The following is a 16,776-nucleotide window of genomic DNA, read 5'->3' as shown; positions in this document are numbered from 1 at the left end:
ACAGACCATACAAACGCTCCTCACCGCGTGGCCGCGGCCACCCTACTCTGGTGGTCCCAGCGAGCACGACCCACGTGGAGTTCCAGGTCTCCGGTAGCCTCTGGAACTGCCAATCTGCGGTCAACAAGGCAGAGTTCATCTCAGCCTATGCCTCCCTCCAGTCCCTCGACTTCTTGGCACTGATGGAAACATGGATCACCACAGACAACACTGCTACTCCTACTGCTCTCTCTTCGTCCGCCCACGTGTTCTCGCACACCCCGAGAGCGTCTGGTCAGCGGGGTGGTGGCACCGGGATCCTCATCTCTCCCAAGTGGTCATTCTCTCTTTCTCCCCTTACCCATCTGTCTATCGCCTCCTTTGAATTCCATGCTGTCACAGTTACTAGCCCTTTCAAGCTTAACATCCTTATCATTTATCGCCCTCCAGGTTCCCTCGGAGAGTTCATCAATGAGCTTGATGCCTTGATAAGCTCCTTTCCTGAGGACGGCTCACCTCTCACAGTTCTGGGCGACTTTAACCTCCCCACGTCTACCTTTGACTCTTTCCTCTCTGCCTCCTTCTTTCCACTCCTCTCCTCTTTTGACCTCACCCTCTCACCTTCCCCCCCTACTCACAAGGCAGGCAATACGCCCAACCTCATCTTTACTAGATGCTGTTCTTCCACTAACCTCATTGCAACTCCCCTCCAAGTCTCCGACCACTGCCTTGTATCCTTTTCCCTCTCGCTCTCATCCAACACCTCCCACACTGCCCCTACTCGGATGGTATCGCGCCGTCCCAACCTTCGCTCTCTCTCCCCCGCTACTCTCCCCTCTTCCATCCTATCATCTCTTCCCTCCGCTCAAACCTTCTCCCACCTATCTCCTGATTCTGCCTCCTCAACCCTCCTCTCCTCCCTCTCTGCATCCCTTGACTCTCTATGTCCCCTATCCTCCAGGCCGGCTCGGTCCTCCCCTCCCGCTCCGTGGCTCGATGACTCATTGCGAGCTCACAGAACAGGGCTCCGGGCAGCCGAGCGGAAATGGAGGAAAACTCGCCTCCCTGCGGACCTGGCATCCTTTCACTCCCTCCTCTCTACATTTTCCTCCTCTGTCTCTGCTGCTAAAGCCACTTTCTACCACGCTAAATTCCAAGCATCTGCCTCTAACCCTAGGAAGCTCTTTGCCACCTTCTCCTCCCTCCTGAATCCTCCGCCCCCTCCCCCCTCCTCCCTCTCTGCAGATGACTTCGTCAACCATTTTGAAAAGAAGGTCGACGACATCCGATCCTTGTTTGCTAAGTCAAACGACACCGCTGGTTCTGCTCACACTGCCCTACCCTGTGCTCTGACCTCTTTCTCCCTCTCTCTCCAGATGAAATCTCGCGTCTTGTGACGGCCGGCCGCCCAACAACCTGCCCGCTTGACCCTATCCCCTCCTCTCTTCTCCAGACCATTTCCGGAGACCTTCTCCCTTACCTCACCTCGCTCATCAACTCATCCCTGACCGCTGGCTACGTCCCTTCCGTCTTCAAGAGAGCGAGAGTTGCACCCCTTCTGAAAAAACCTACACTCGATCCCTCCGATGTCAACAATTACAGACCAGTATCCCTTCTTTCTTTTCTCTCCAAAACTCTTGAACGTGCCGTCCTTGGCCAGCTCTCCCGCTATCTCTCTCTGAATGACCTTCTTGATCCAAATCAGTCAGGTTTCAAGACTAGTCATTCAACTGAGACTGCTCTCCTCTGTATCACGGAGGCGCTCCGCACTGCTAAAGCTAACTCTCTCTCCTCTGCTCTCATCCTTCTAGATCTATCGGCTGCCTTCGATACTGTGAACCATCAGATCCTCCTCTCCACCCTCTCCGAGTTGGGCATCTCCGGCGCGGCCCACGCTTGGATTGCGTCCTACCTGACAGGTCGCTCCTACCAGGTGGCGTGGCGAGAATCTGTCTCCTCACCACGCGCTCTCACCACTGGTGTCCCCCAGGGCTCTGTTCTTGGCCCTCTCCTATTCTCGCTATACACCAAGTCACTTGGCTCTGTCATAACCTCACATGGTCTCTCTTATCATTGCTATGCAGACGACACACAATTAATCTTCTCCTTTCCCCCTTCTGATGACCAGGTGGCGAATCGCATCTCTGCATGTCTGGCAGACATATCAGTGTGGATGACGGATCACCACCTCAAGCTGAACCTCGGCAAGACGGAGCTGCTCTTCCTCCCGGGAAGGACTGCCCGTTCCATGATCTCGCCATCACGGTTGACAACTCCATTGTGTCCTCCTCCCAGAGCGCCAAGAACCTTGGCGTGATCCTGGACAACACCCTGTCGTTCTCAACCAACATCAAGGCGGTGGCCCGTTCCTGTAGGTTCATGCTCTACAACATCCGCAGAGTACGACCCTGCCTCACACAGGAAGCGGCGCAGGTCCTAATCCAGGCACTTGTCATCTCCCGTCTGGATTACTGCAACTCGCTGTTGGCTGGGCTCCCTGCCTGTGCCATTAAACCCCTTCAACTCATCCAGAACGCCGCAGCCCGTCTGGTGTTCAACCTTCCCAAGTTCTCTCACGTCACCCCGCTCTTCCGTTCTCTCCACTGGCTTCCAGTTGAAGCTCGCATCCGCTACAAGACCATGGTGCTTGCCTACGGAGCTGTGAGGGGAACGGCACCTCAGTACCTCCAGGCTCTGATCAGGCCCTACACCCAAACAAGGGCACTGCGTTCATCCACCTCTGGCCTGCTCGCCTCCCTACCACTGAGGAAGTACAGCTCCCGCTCAGCCCAGTCAAAACTGTTCGCTGCCCTGGCCCCCCAATGGTGGAACAAACTCCCTCACGACGCCAGGACAGCGGAGTCAATCACCACCTTCCGGAGACACCTGAAACCCCACCTCTTTAAGGAATACCTAGGATAGGATAAGTAATCCCTCTCACCCCCCCCCTAAGTTTTAGATGCACTATTGTTAAGTGACTGTCCCACTGGATGTCATAAGGTGAATGCACCAATTTGTAAGTCGCTCTGGATAAGAGCGTCTGCTAAATGACTTAAATGTAAATGTAAATGTAGAGTTACACATGGAGTAAAACAAACATGCAGTCAATAACACAGTAGAAAAATAAGTCTATATACAATGTGAGCAAATGAGGTAAGATAATGGAGGTAAAGGCAATAAATAGGCCATGGTGGCAAAGTAAATACAATAGGTGCAGTGATCTGTGAGCTGCTCTGATAGCTGGTGCTTCCTTTTTGATACTGTGGCAAAGCTAACTAAAAAGCAGCATTCCCCAAGAGAGGATGACTTGCACTTTAGCAGTGATAAATTCATGAACTTCTTTGAGGAAAAGATTATGATTATTAGAAAGCAAATTACGGACTCCTCTTTAAACCTGCGTATTCCTCCAAACCTCAGTTGTCCTGAGTCTGCACAACTCTGCCAGGACCTAGGATCAAGAGAGACGCTCAAGTGTTTTAGTACTATATCTCTTGACACAATGATGAAAATAATCATGGCCTCTAAACCTTCAAGCTGTATACTGGACCCTATTCCAACTAAACTACTGAAAGAGCTGCTTCCTGTGCTTGGCCCTCCTATGTTGAACATAATAAACGGCTCTCTATCCACTGGATGTGTACCAAACTCACTAAAAGTGGCAGTAATAAAGCCTCTCTTGAAAAAGCCAAACCTTGACCCAGAAAATATAAAAAACTATCGGCCTATATCGAATCTTCCATTCCTCTCAAAGATTTTAGAGAAGGCTGTTGCGCAGCAACTCACTGCCTTCCTGAAGAAAAACAATGTATACGAAATGCTTCAGTCTGGTTTTAGACCCCATTCATAGCACTGTGACGGCACTTGTGAAGGTGGTAAATGACATTTTGATGGCATCGGACCGAGGCTCTGCATCTGTCCTCGTGCTCCTAGACCTTAGTGCTGCTTTTGATACCATCGATCACCACATTCTTTTGGAGAGATTGGAAACCCAAATTGGTCTACACGGACATGTTCTGGCCTGGTTTAGGTCTTATCTGTAGGAAAGATATCAGTTTGTCTCTGTGAATGGTTTGTCCCTTGACAAATCAACTGTACATTTCGGTGTTCCTCAAGGTTCTGTTTTAGGACCACTATTGGTTTCACTATATATTTTACCTCTTGGGGATGTTATTCGAAAACATAATGTAAACTTTCACTGCTATGCGGATGACACACAGCTGTACATTTCAATGAAACATGGTGAAGCCCCAAAATTGCCCTCGCTAGAAGCATGTGTTTCAGACATAAGGAAGTGGATGGCTGCAAACTTTCTACTATTAAACTCGGACAAAACAGAGATGCTTGTTCTAGGTCCCAAGAAACAAAGAGATCTTCTGTTGAATCTGACAATTAATCTTAATGGTTGTACAGTCATCTCAAATAAAACTGTGAAGGACCTCGGCGTTACTCTGGACCCTGATCTCTCTTTTGAAGAACATATCAAGACCATTTCGAGGACAGCTTTTTTCCATCTACGTAACATTGCAAACGGCTTCTCCCCTCCGTGGATATGCCGAGGCTGAATTTATCAGAAACTTTCTGTCCAAAAATGATGCAGAAAAATTCATCCATGCTTTTGTCACTTCTAGGTTAGACTACTGCAATGCTCTATTTTCCGGCTACCCGGATAAAGCACTAAATAAACTTCAGTTAGTGCTAAATACGGCTGCTAGAATCCTGACTAGAACCAAAAAATTTGATCATATTACTCCAGTACTAGCCTCTCTACACTGGCTTCCTGTCAAAGCAAGGGCTGATTTCAAGGTTTTACTGCTAACCTACAAAGCATTACATGGGCTTGCTCCTACCTACCTCTCTGATTTGGTCCTGCCGTACATACCTACACGTACGCTACGGTCACAAGACGCAGGCCTCCTAATTGTCCCTAGAATTTCTAAGCAAACAGCTGGAGGCAGGGCTTTCTCCTATAGAGCTCCATTTTTATGGAACGGTCTGCCTACCCATGTCAGAGACGCAAACTCGGTCTCAACCTTTAAGTCTTTACTGAAGATTCATCTCTTCAGTGGGTCATATGACTGAGTGTAGTCTGGCCCAGGAGTGGGAAGGTGAACGGAAAGGCTCTGGAGCAACGAACCGCCCTTGCTGTCTCTGCCTGGCCGGTTCCCCTCTTTTCACTGGGATTCTTTGCCTCTAACCCTGTTACGGGGCTGAGTCACTGGCTTGCTGGGGCTCTCTCGTGCCGTCCCTGGGGGGTGCTTCACCTGGGTGGGTTGATTCACTGTTGTGGTCGGCCTGTCTGGGTTCCCCCCTTGGGTTGTACCGTGTCGGAGATCTTTGTGGGCTATACTCGGCCTTGTCTCAGGATGGTTGGTGGTTGAAGATTTCCCTCTAGTGGTGTGGGGGCTGTGCTTTGGCAAATTGGGTGGGGTTATATCCTTCCTGTTTGGCCCTGTCCGGGGTGTCCTCGGATGGGGCCACAGTGTCTCCTGACCCCTCCTGTCTCAGCCTCCAGTATTTATGCTGCAGTAGTTTATGTGTCGGGGGCTAGGGTCAGTTTGTTTATCTGACGGGGCTGAGTACTTCTCCTGTCCTATTCAGGTGTCCTGTGTGAATCTAAGTGTGCGTTCTCTAATTCTCTCTTTCTCTTCTCTCTCTCGGAGGACCTGAGCCCTAGGACCATGCCCCAGGACTACCTGACATGATGACTGTTCTTGCTGTCCCCAGTCCACCTGGCCATGCTGCTGCTCCAGTTTCAACTGGCCTGGGCCCTAGGACCATGTCCCAGGACTACCTGACATGAGGACTCCTTGCTGTCCCCAGTCCACCTGGCCATGCTCCTGCTCCAGTTTCAACTGTTCTGCCTTACTATTATTCAACCATGCTGGTCATTTATGAACATTTGAACATCTTGGCCACGTTCTGTTATAATCTCCAGCCGGCACAGCCAGAAGAGGACTGGCCACCCCACATAGCCCGGTTCCTCTCTAGGTTTCTTCCTAGGTTTTGGCCTTTCTAGGGAGTTTTTCCTAGCCACCGTGCTTTTACACCTGCATTGTTTGCTGTTTGGGGTTTTAGGCTGGGTTTCTGTACAGCACTTTGAGATATCAGCTGATGTACGAAGGGCTATATAAATAAATTTGATTTGATTTGATTTGATTTAAAGCTAGTGTTTCCAGTTTCAGAGATTTTTGTAGTTCGTTCCAGTCATTGGCAGCAGAGAACTGGAAGGGGAGGCAGCCAAAGGGGGAATTGGCTTTGGGGGTGCTAAGTGAGATATACCTGCTGGAACATATGCTACGGGTGGGTGCAGGTATGGTGACCAGCGAGCAGAGATAAGGTGGGACTTTACCTAGCAGGGTCTTGTAGATGACCTGGAGCCAGTGGGTTTGGCGACGAGTATGAAGCGAGGGCCAGCCAACGAGAGTGTACAGGTCACAGTGGTGGGTAGTATATGGGGCTTTGGTGACAAAACAGATGGCACTGTGATAGACTGCATCCAATTTGTTGAATAGGGTGTTGGAGGCTATTTTGTAAATGACAACGCCAAAGTCGAGGATTGGTAAGATGGTCAGTTTTACAAGAGTATGTTTGGCAGCATGAGTGAAGGATGCTTTGTTGTGAAATAGGAAGCCACTTCTAGATTTAACTTTGGATTGGAGATGTTTTATGTGAGTCTGGAACGAGAGGTTGTAATTGTCCACATATTCTAAGTCAGAACCGTCCAGAGTAGTGATGCTGGACGGGCGGGCAGGTGCAGGCAGCGATCGGTTGAAGAGAATGCATTTAGTTTTACTTGTATTTAAGAGCAGTTGGAGGCCACGGAAGGAGAGATGTATGGCATTGAAGCTCATCTGAAGGGTTGTTAACAGTGTCCAAAGAAGGGCCAGAAGTATACAGAATGGTGTCGTCTGCGTAGAGGTGGATCAGAGACTCACCAGCAGCAAGAGCGACATCATTGATATATAAAGAGAAGAGAGTCGGCCCAATAATTGAACCATGTGGCACCCCCATAGAGACTGCCAGAGGCCCGGACAACAGGCCCTCAGATTTGACACTGAGTTCTGTCGGAGAAGTAGTTGGTGGACCAGGCAAGGCAATCATTTGAGAAATCAAGGCTGTTGGGGAGTAATGGATTATATGTAATCTGTTAGATGTAAGAGATTACAAAAAAGTGTAACCAGCAAAATATTGTAATCAGATTACAGATACCTTTGAAAAACTAGATGATTACTTTGAGGAATACTTTTAAAAATCAGAAAGGATGTTTGTGGGAAAAAAATATTTGATACTTCTCAGTTCTCAATGACGTTCAAATCAACATTGAAAAAAGGCTCAAGTTGAATTTTTTTCCACTTGAGCGAGTCTGACCACAAGTCAGAGACCACTATGATGACACACCAAATGGGTTTGATGGATTGCAGGAAAAGAGCAGGAGTAGGCTTTTGTAGACTTTCAGTCTGAGCTATGTCTTCCAATTGTGCGAGTGCTATCGGCATCCAAAGATTATCCAACCTGAATAAACACTTGGATGTAAGGATGACAGCTGTGGTGTAGTCTACGGCGATACGGATATAATTTATTATTGATATCTACACAGCGCATTGATGTGAATCACACTTTTGTTTTGTACTGTTAAAGATCTACTACTCACCCTTAACCCATCTTCCTCTACTTTCTTCACTACTCTAACCCTGCAAACCTCAACCTGCCTCTCTCGCACGGGACATTTCTGATCCCCAGCCCCATGGGCACCCTTACAATTACCACATACCACTACTTTCCCCAATGCTACACATTCCCTTGACTCATGCCCTTTTGCACACTTCTCACATCTAGGAACCTCCCTCCTACACACTGCTGCCACATGCCCATAAGCTTGACATCTGTAACAACATAATGTATTCGGCACAAAAGCTCGTACAGGATTACTTTATTATATCCTAACATCACTTTCCTTACTGTATTCGGCATGTGTCCGAAAGTGATTGATGACCTCTTTTATGTGTCACGTGGTTATGCCCATATATGTACATCCTGTCCGGATGTTCTCATGCTATCAAGTGAGTGTTTCTGTAACCTGATAGTGCAGCTAGTGCAGCTGTTCCTTTGAAGTAAAGCATGTGTTTGCACTAAAGCTGTCATGGTGATTCATGTGTAGTGACTTTGTTGACCTGTGGAATGTGTTTGAACATTTGAAAGAGTAGGGAAATGTTGTAGTGAACTTATGGCTCTGCTTTTTAGGGATATTGTATATGAAACAGTAATTTCTGGGGTAGGTCAGCCAGAGTATAAGTAAGATCTGTGTACACTATGAGCACCAAGAAACCTCAAGAGAGCTAAACCACAGAAGACTCTAAAGAAGAAAGAAATAAAACATGGCTCCTACACCAATTGTCGGTGTATTGTGTCCTTCGTGTTGTGAACACAATGATAAAACCATCGAAGCCATTCTTCGTAATGCCCCTAATTGTTAAAAATTTTTTTTTTATTATTTCTTTATTTCACCTTTATTTAACCAGGTAGGCAAGTTGAGAACAAGTTCTCATTTACAACTGCAACCTGGCCAAGATAAAGCATAGCAGTGTGAACAGAGAACAACACAGAGTTACACATGGAGTAAACAATAAAAAAGTCAATAACACAGTAGAAAAAAAGGAGTCTATATACATTGTGTGCAAAAGGCATAAGGAGGTAGGTGAATAATTACAATTTAGCAGATTAACACCGGTTTGAAAAATGATCAGATAGTCATGTGCAGGTAGAGATACTGGTGTGCAAAAGAGCAGAAAAGTAAATAAATAAAAACAGTATGGGGATGAGGTAGGTAAATTGGGTGGGCTATTTATGGACTATGTACAGCTGCAGCGATCGGTTAGCTGCTCAGATAGCAGATGTTTGAAGTTGGTGAGGGAGATAAAAGTCTCCAACTTCAGCGATTTTTGCAATTCGTTCCAGTCACAGGCAGCAGAGAACTGGAAGGAAAGGCAGCCAAATGAGGTGTTGGCTTTAGGCATGATCAGTGAGATACACCTGCTGCTACGGGTGGGTGTTGCCATCGTGACCAGTGAACTGACCTAGCATGGACTTGTAGATGACCTGGAGCCAGTGGGTCTGGCGACGAGTATGTAGCGAGGGCCAGCCGACTAGAGCATACAGGTCGCAGTGGTGGGTGGTATAATGTGCTTTAGTAACAAAACAGATGGCACTGTGATAAACTGCATCCAGTTTACTGAGTAGAGTATTGGAAGCTATTTTATAGATGACATCGCCGAAGTCGAGGATTGGAGGAGAGTTTACAGTCTAGCCAGACACCTAGGTACTTATAGATGTCCGCATATTCTAGGTCGGAACCATCCAGGGTGGTGATGCAAGTCGGGCATGCGGGTGCAGGCAGAGAACAGTTGAAAAGCATGCATTTGGTTTTACTAGCGTTTTAGAGCAGTTGGAGGCCATGGAAGGAGTGTTGTACAGCATTGAAGCTCGTTTGGAGGTTAGATAGCACAGTGTCCAAGGAAGGGTCAGAAGTATACAGAATAGTTGTCTGCGTAGAGGTGGATCAGGGAATCACTCGCAGCAAGAGCAACAACATTGATATATACAGAGAAGAGAGTCGGCCAGAGAATTTAACCCTGTGGCACCCCCATAGAGACTGCCAGAGGACCGGACAACATGCCCTCCGATTTGACACACTGAACTCTGTCTACAAAGTAGTTGGTGAACCAGGCAAGGCAGTCATTAGAAAAACAGAGGCTACTGAGTCTGCCGATAAGAATATGGTGATTGACATAGTCGAAAGCCTTGGCCAGGTCATTGAAGACGGCCTCAGTGCAGTGGGCAGCTGGGAGGAGGTGCTCTTGTTCTCCATAGACTTTAGTGTCCCAGAACTTTTGGGAGTTAGAGCTACGGGATGCAAATTTCTGCTTGAAAAAGCTGGCCTTTGCTTTCCTGACTGACTGCGTATTGTATTGGTTCCTGATTTCCCTGAACAGTTGCATATCGCGGGGTCTAGTCGATGCTATTGCAGTCCGCCACAGGATGTTTTTGGGCTGGTCGAGGGCAGTCAGGTCTGGAGTGAACCAAGGGCTAGATCTGTCCTTAGTTCTGCATTTTTTGAACGGAGCTTGCTTATCTAAGATGGTGAGGAAGTTCCTTTTAAAGAATGACCAGGCATCCTCAACTGACGGGATGAGGTCAATATCCTTCCAGGATACCCGGGCCAGGTCTGGGAATCCTTCCTTCCTCATGCAGTTTTTGAAGGTGAGTTGAATTGTAACGGTTTTCTAATGGTGAAGGAGAGTCGGACCAAAATGCAGCGTGTAGATTGCGATCCATGTTTAATGGGAAAAACACAAATCAATACAAAACACAACAAAAACAACCTATACTTGTGTCAACTACCACAGACCAAGGACATCAGGACAATTACCCACAACACAACCAAAGAATATGGCTGCCTAAATATGGTTCCCAATCAGAGACAACGATAAACACCTGCCTCTGATTGAGAACCACTTCAGACAGCCATAGACTTACCTAGAACACCCCACTAAGCTACAATCCCACTACATACACACCACATACGAAAACCCATGTCACACCCTGGCCTGACCAAATAAATGAAGTTAAACACAAAATACTTCGACCAGGGCATGACATGAATATTCAATGTGATGATTGTATATAGATATATATTATTTAAGAATGAAATGTCTTAATTGTTTTAATTGACATGTATGTTTTCAAAAAAAGAAGGATATTTATCCATTGAACAGTAACCATTGTTTTATTCATACTGTTTGTAAACAATAGTCTATGCCCTCTTAGGGTCTATTTGACCCTCTTATTATATAAGCTTGACATCTGTAACAACAGGTTTTCACCCTTAGAGTAATGGGCAGGTAGAGAGTTAACCAGGATGTGGGTAGGTTTCTGAGGTCTTATTGCCAGGACCGACCGGGGGAGTGGACTGTCGTTGCCTCTCCTTGTTCGGGCGGTGCTCGACATCACCGGTCTTCTAGCCATCACATCTATGTTTCATTTTTCCATTGGTTTTGTCAAGACTTCTTACACACCTGGCTCCAATCCCATTCATTATATGTTGTGTATTTAACCCTCTGTTTCCCCTCATGTCAGAGATTGTTTATTGTTATGTTTGTGTTTCATGGATTGGTATGTGACGGGGTCTTGTACCAACTTTGATTTTATTGTGGACTTTGGTTTTGGAGTGTATGTTTTAAGTTATTAAAATATTCAATTTATAACAAGTTTGATTCTCCTGCGCCTGACTTCCCTGCCACCTACACTCACAACGTGACAATATGTGATTGGTATAAAGGGTCTTAGTGGGGGAACTTGTGGGGGAACAAACATATGTGTTCCTGGGAGGGTGAGCTTTCAGGAATGGGTCACAATAAATATGCTAGAAGCGATAGAAACCAGGATGTATTTCCCAGAATCTAATAGTGTATATCAATGGTAACTCACGTTATCATGGTTCTATGATACGTGGTCCATTAGGTGGACTGAGAATAAAATACTTTGCACAGCACACATTTAGATTATTGTTGCAAGTAGAGTTGTAAAACTACCTGTAATTTACCAAAGGTTCTTGTTCTCTACAGTTTAAAATGATGGTAGAAAATTACAAGATTATGTTTTAATACTGTTTATGCATCAAATATCTTTGAGTATTTTCTCATCTGTGTGAGTGTGACTGAGTTGGGCCTCTGGTGCTTGGCGCAGGCAATTGATTTATGATGGCTTGGTGATAAAACCTACAGCCTGCATTCCATAGAATGAGTTGGTGTTTCTGTGAGATACCAGGGATTAGATGTCTCTGGTGTGGACAGTTGATGGGAGGAGCATTGTCTTTGGGGCCAAACCCCTATTTCTATACAATTAGAACAATCTTCACAGCAAATTGTATCTGGCTGGGGGGTTACTTCTTTCTCCCATTCAAAACCTCACCTTTGACACATTCCACACATCTGTTGTTTGTCACGTGCTCAGAAGGATGTGCGTCGTCTATAAAGGTTGTAACTCAACTCTGCTCGTTGTTTTTCTCAACAGTCAAGTCTCTCTCCTTTGGTGAGAATAGTTTCCAGGACAGCATAAACAATATTTCCTGCACCTCTAAAAACATACATTTGGATTATAAACATGTAAATAATAAAAAAGGATGACTAAAATAGCCAATGTATCTTATACCACTGTATCATATACATCATAACCCAAGGGGGAAATTGCTGCATATGGAAAGTGTTGCATATACACGTACATTGTTTGGTACCTAGGTATTATGTTACACGTTAGAATGTCAAATAAAAAACTATATTGTATACATTAGAAATATAATCAAGTTTGACCTGCACCTGTATGCAGACGATACAGCTGTGTACTCTATCGCCCACCCTGCTGATCATGATCTATCTGAACAGTATGCTTTCATTATTTTGCAGAAAACCTTTATTGACCTTAAATTATTATTGAATACGTAAGTATAAGTTGTTTTCTAAAGTGCACAAACATGATTCTAATGATTGAAGTGTGTGTACATAGTATGGTGTATTTGTATAGACATTCAGCTGTCTTTAAAAAAAAACATATTGATGAGTTAGTTACGTAGGTCAATGAATTGCTCTCTTTGCCTTTGACAGGCTCTTTGACATACTGTAAACCCTCTCTGTAGCTAACATCTACAATAACCATTAGAAGTACAAGTCGGAGTTATCACACACCGTCTCAGGGATTGCTAGCTCTGGAAATTCCTTTGGTCTGTACAGAGTTCAGTAAATCAGCTCTTTGCACCTGACTTGTGGAATAATCTCAGAGCTTCTCTAAGCATTGATGTTTTGGTGACTCTAAGTTCATTCAGACTGCTGAACGAGGCCTGTTACAATTTACTTACAAAACCTTTAAAGGAGTTCATGAAACCATTCAGTCATGGATGTATGTAAACATATTTAATACGTATTGCTTGCTACAGATGACGACTGTTGTACATTGAATAGCCATTCATCACTGTTACACCTTCTTGATGTGATAGTTCTCTATGTCTGTACATGTTTATAATCCACAGTGTGAATAGTGGTATCCACAAAAAGTTATTAACCCCCTAGACCTGAATCTGAAACTATGATCTTTCTTACCACTATTACTTTAGGGGTTCTAATCCCCCTCTTTCAAAATTCCCACTGTGAACAAATCTTTAACATTCATGATCCTTCACTATATGTATCCCTAAACTACCAACAATAACTATTGTCTATTGTTATTCTCACTGACATTACTGCCAATATGAAAGTCTTATAGCTAGCTAAATACAATGTTGGAGCCAGTTGTCATGTCTTTGGTTATGCACACATTTGTTAATTAAATTGTATTTCTCATGAAATATAATCTAATATAATCCCCCCCTGTCATGTTTGTCATTTATTATCATGTCTTGTCCCTGTGCTCCCCATTCTGTTCGTTTCCCTCTGCTGGTCTTATTGGGTTCTTTCCCCTATTCCCCTAATCATCATTTAGTCGTCCCACACCTGTTCCCGATCCTTTCCCTGATTAGAGTCCCTATTTATTCCTTTGTGTTCCGTTCCTGTCCCGTCGGTTCCTTGTTTAGTATTCACCATGCTGTGATTGCGTTTCGCCCTGTCCTGTCGTGTTTTTGCTGTGATTGTGTATCGCCCTGTCCTGTCGTGTTTTTGCCTTCATCAGATGCTGCGTGTGAGCAGGTGTCTCTGTCTACTACGGCCTGCGCCTACCCGGAGCGACCTGCAGTCTGTGGCCGCTTCTCCAGTTATTCCCCTCTACAGACTAGAGGATTTCTGTTATTCCCTGTTTGGACTTAAATAAACTCTGTTTCTGTTAAGTCGCTTTTGGGTCCTCTTTCACCTGCATGACAGAAGGAACCGACCAAGGAATGGACCCAGCGACTTCAGACGCTCGTTACACTGCCGTCGAGATCCAGGAGCCATGCTCGGCAGACACGAGCAGGAATTGTCTGCTGCTCGCCATGCCGTGGAGAACCTGGCCGCTCAGGTTTCCGACCTCTCTGGACAGTTCCAGAGTCTACGTCTCGTGCCACCTGTTACTTCCTGGCCTGCCGAGCCTCCAGAACCTAGGGTTAATAACCCACCTTGCTACTCCGGGCAGCCCACTGAGTGCCGCTCCTTTCTCACGCAGTGTGAGATTGTGTTCTCTCTCCAACCCAACACATACTCTAGAGAGAGCTCGGGTTGCTTACGTCATTTCACTCCTTACTGGCCGGGCTCGAGAATGGGGCACAGCTATCTGGGAGGCAAGGGCTGATTGCTCTAACAAATTCCAGAACTTTAAAGAGGAGATGATTCGGGTTTTTGACCGTTCAGTTTTTGGTAGGGAGGCTTCTAGGGCCCTGGCTTCCTTATGCCAAGGTGAACGGTCCATAACGGATTATTCTATTGAGTTTCGCACTCTTGCTGCCTCTAGTGAGTGGAACGAGCCGGCGCTGCTCGCTCGTTTTCTGGAGGGACTCCACGCAGTGGTTAAGGATGAGATTCTCTCCCGGGAGGTTCCTTCAGATGTGGACTCTTTGATTGCTCTCGCCATCCGCATAGAACGACGGGTAGATCTTCGTCACCGGGCTCGTGGAAGAGAGCTCGCATCAACGGTGTTTCCCTGCTCCGCATCGCAACCATCTCCCTCCTCTGGCTCAGAGTCTGAGCCCATGCAGCTGGGAGGGATTCGCATCTCGACTAAGGAGAGGGAACGGAGGATCACCAACCGCCTGTGCCTCTATTGCGGAGTTGCTGGACATTTTGTTAATTCATGTCCAGTAAAAGCCAGAGCTCATCTGTAAGCGGAGGGCTACAGGTGAGCGCAACTACTCAAGTCTCTCCATCAAAATCCTGTACTACTTTGTCGGTCCATCTACGCTGGACCGGTTCGGGTGCTACATGTAGTGCCTTGATAGACTCTGGGGCTGAGGGTTGTTTCATGGACGAAGCATGGGTTCGGAAACATGACATTCCTTTCAGAGAGTTAGATAAGCCTACGCCCATGTTAGCCTTAGATGGTAGTCATCTTCCCAGTATCAGATTTGAGACACTACCTTTAACCCTCACAGTATCTGGTAACCACAGTGAGACTATTTCTTTTTGATTTTTCGTTCACCGTTTACACCTGTTGTTTTGGGTCATCCCTGGCTAGTATGTCATAATCCTTCTATTAATTGGTCTAGTAATTCTATCCTATCCTGGAACGTTTCTTGTCATGTGAAGTGTTTAATGTCTGCCATCCCTCCCGTTTCTTCTGTCCTACTTCTCAGGGAGGAACAGCGATTTGACAGGAGTGCCGGAGGAATATCCATGATCTGCGCACGGTCTTCAGTCGGTCCCGAGCCACTCCTTCCTCCTCCCGGGTCGTATGATTGTAGTGGGTTGATCTCCTTCCGGGACCATCCTCCTCGAGGTAGACTATACTCTCTGTCGGCTCCCGAACGTAAGGCTCAAGAGGATTATTTTGTCTGTGTCTCTTGGACGCCGGTACCATAGTGCCTTCTTCTTCTCCGGCCGGGGCGGGGTTCTTTTTGTTAAGAAGAAGACGGTACTCTGCGCCCTGCGTGGATTATCGAGGGCTGAATGACATAACGTTAAGAATCGTTATCCGCTCCCTTATGTCATCAGCCTTCGAGATTCTGCAGGGAGCCAGGTGTTTACTGTTGACCTTCGTAACGCTTTACCATCTCGTGCGCATCAGAGAGGGGGACGCAGTGGAAAACGGCGTTTAACATCTGCTAGGGCATTTTGAGTACCGGGTTCTGCCGTCGAAGCCCCGCCAATGCGCCAGCTGTTTTTCAGGCTTTAGTTAATGATGTTCTGAGAGACATGCTGAACATTTTTGTTTTTGTCTATCCTGACGATATCCTGATTTTTTCTCCGTCGCCACTCGAGATCTGTGTTCAGCACGTTCGACGTGTTCTACAGCTTTTAGAGAATTGTCTCTACGTAAAGGCTGAGAAGTGCTCTTTTCATGTCTCCTCCGTTACTTTTCTCGGTTCCGTTATTTCCGCTGAAGGCATTCAGATGGATTCCGCTAAGGTCCAAGCTGTCAGTGATTGGCCCGTTCCAAGGTCACGTGTCGAGTTGCAGCGCTTTTTAGGTTTCGCTAATTTCTATCGGCGTTTCATTCGTAATTTCGGTCAAGTTGCTGCCCCTCTCACAGCTCTTACTTCTGTCAAGACGTGTTTTAAGTGGTCCGGTTCCGCCCAGGGAGCTTTTGATCTTCTAAAAGAACGTTTTACGTCCGCTCCTATCCTCGTTACTCCTGACGTCACTAGACAATTCATTGTCGAGGTTGACGCTTCAGAGGTAGGCGTGGGAGCCATTCTATCCCAGCGCTTCCAGTCTGACGATAAGGTTCATCCTTGCGCTTATTTTTCTCATCGCCTGTCGCCATCTGAGCGCAACTATGATGTGGGTAACCGTGAACTGCTCGCCATCCGCTTAGCCCTAGGCGAATGGCGACAGTGGTTGGAGGGGGCGACCGTTCCTTTTGTCGTTTGGACAGACCATAAGAACCTTGAGTACATCCGTTCTGCCAAACGACTTAATGCCCGTCAAGCTCGTTGGGCGTTGTTTTTCGCTCGTTTCGAGTTTGTGATTTCTTACCGTCCGGGTAGCAAGAACACCAAGCCTGATGCCTTATCCCGTCTGTTTAGTTCTTCTGTGGCTTCTACTGATCCCGAGGGATTCTTCCTTATGGGCGTGTTGTCGGGTTAACAGTCTGGGGAATTAGCACATGCAACTGGAACGAAGTACA

This window comes from Oncorhynchus gorbuscha, linkage group LG01, assembly GCF_021184085.1.
Source record: "Oncorhynchus gorbuscha isolate QuinsamMale2020 ecotype Even-year linkage group LG01, OgorEven_v1.0, whole genome shotgun sequence".
Taxonomy (NCBI): Eukaryota; Metazoa; Chordata; class Actinopteri; order Salmoniformes; family Salmonidae; genus Oncorhynchus; species Oncorhynchus gorbuscha.
Note: the sequence above shows the minus strand (reverse complement) of the source record.